The sequence below is a fragment of the Carassius carassius genome, chromosome 35 (assembly GCF_963082965.1).
Source record: "Carassius carassius chromosome 35, fCarCar2.1, whole genome shotgun sequence".
Classification (NCBI taxonomy): domain Eukaryota; kingdom Metazoa; phylum Chordata; class Actinopteri; order Cypriniformes; family Cyprinidae; genus Carassius; species Carassius carassius.
Window position 1 is genome coordinate 27,331,834 of NC_081789.1, and position 2,254 is coordinate 27,334,087.

Sequence of the window (2,254 nt, forward strand, 5' to 3'; positions counted from 1 at the left end):
GCCAAGACTTTGTGAAACTTGTTCATGCCTTTATCACCAGCAGGGTGGCCTATTGTAATGGGCTCCTCACCGGCCTTCCCAAAAAGACCATTAGACAGCTGCAGCTCATCCAGAACGCTGCTGCCAGGATTCTGACTAGAACCAGAAAATCTGAGCATATTACACCAGTCCTCAGGTCCTTACACTGGCTTCCAGTTACATTTAGGATTGATTTTAAAGTACTTTTACTTGTATATAAGTCACTAAATGACCTAGGACCGAAATATATTTCTGATATTCTCACTGAATATAAACCTAACAGACCACTCAGTTCATTAGGATCGAGTCAGTTAGAAATACCAAGGGTTCACACAAAACAAGAAATCAGAAATCACAAGGAATACAAGGAATTTGTTTTAGTGACATAAGCTTCCAGTAAACAGAGACAACAACACACAGACAAAAAAAAAAAAAAAAAAAAAAATTACAGGAGATTTACTAATTGGCAAATAAATAAGTGTATAAACAATTGTGCTATAATTGATAATGGAATAGGATTGAGTGAGATGCAGGAATGTTCTAGGATGGAGGGGTAACAAATAAATATAAGGATATTGCACATTTTCGCATAAGTTTAAGTGGGAAACATTTAACTGTTCATGAGGTAGATTGCCTGGGGGAAGAAACTATTCTTGTGCCTTGCTGTTCTTGTATTTGCGGCTCTGAGGCGCCGGCCAGATGGCAAAAGTTCAAAGATGGGGTGACTTGGATGTGAGGGATCCAGAGTGATTTTCTGAGCCCTTTTCCTCACTCTGGATGTGTACAGTTCTTGGAGGGTGGGCAGGGGAGCACCAATAATCCTTTCAGCAGTCCGAACAGTTCTCTGTAGTCTTCTGATATCTGATTTTGTAGCTGAACCAAACCAGACAGTAATTGAAGTACACAGGACTGACTCAATGACGGCTGAGTAGAACTGTTTCAGCAGCTCCTGTGGCAGGTTAAACTTCCTCAGCTGGCGAAGGAAGTACAACCTTTGTTGGGCTTTTTTCACAATGGAGTCAATGTGATTGTCCCACTTCAGGTCCTGAGAGATGGTGGTTCCCAGGAATCTGAATGACTCCACTGCAGTCACAGTGCTGTTCATGATGGTGAGTGGGGAAAGTGCAGGGGGGTTTCTCCTAAAGTCCACGATCATCTCCACTGTTTTGAGCGTGTTCAGCTCCAGGTTGTTAAGACTGCACCAGACAGCCAGCTGCTCAACCTCCTGTCTGTAAGCAGACTCGTCACCGTCCTGGATGAGGCCGATGACTGTAGTGTCGTCTGCAAACTTCAGGAGCTTGACAGAGGGGTCTTTAGAGGTGCAGTCGTTGGTGTACAGGGAGAAGAGCAGAGGGGAGAGAACACATCCCTGAGGGGCACCAGTGTTGGTGGAGCAGCTGTTTGACATGAATTTCCCCAGTCTCACTAACTGTTGCCTATCTGTCAGAAAGCTGGTGATCCACTGACAGATAGAGCTAGGAACAGAGAGCTGGGTCAGTTTGGTCTGGAGGGTTGTTGGGATGATGGTGTTGAAAGCCGAACTAAAGTCCACAAACAGGATCCTCACATAAGTCCCTGTTTTGTCCAGATGTTGCAGGATGAAGTGCAATGCCATGTTGATTGCATCATCCACGGACCTGTTTGCTCGGTACGCAAACTGCAGGGGGTCCAGTAAGGGTCCAGTGATGTCCTTCAGATAAGCCAGAACCAGTTTTTCAAACGACTTCATGACGACAGACGTTAGAGCCACAGGTCTGTAGTTGTTAAGTCCTGTTATCTTGGGTTTCTTTGGAATGGGGATTATGGTGGAGCGTTTGAAGCAGGAAGGCACTTCACACAACTCCAGAGATCTGTTGAAGATCTGTGAAAAGATGGGGGCCAGCTGGTCAGCACAGATTTTCAGACAGGCTGGTGTAACGCCATCTGGGCCTGGTGCTTTTCTTCTTTTGTTTTTCTTGAAGACCTGGCGCACATCATCTCCACAGATTTGAAGAGCAGGAGGTATGGAGAGGGGGATTGCAGGAGGTGTTAATGGTTGTGTAGGGAGATGGTCAGAGTGGGTGTTGTGGGTTTCAAATCTACATTAAAACTCATTCAGGTCGTTAGCAAGTCGTTGATTAGCCTCAGTGCAAGGGGATGGTGTCTTGTAGTTTGTGATGGCTCTCAGTCCTCTCCAAACTGAAGTAGAGTCGTTGGAAGTAAACTGGTCTTCCAACTTTTTAGCGTAGGTCTTTTT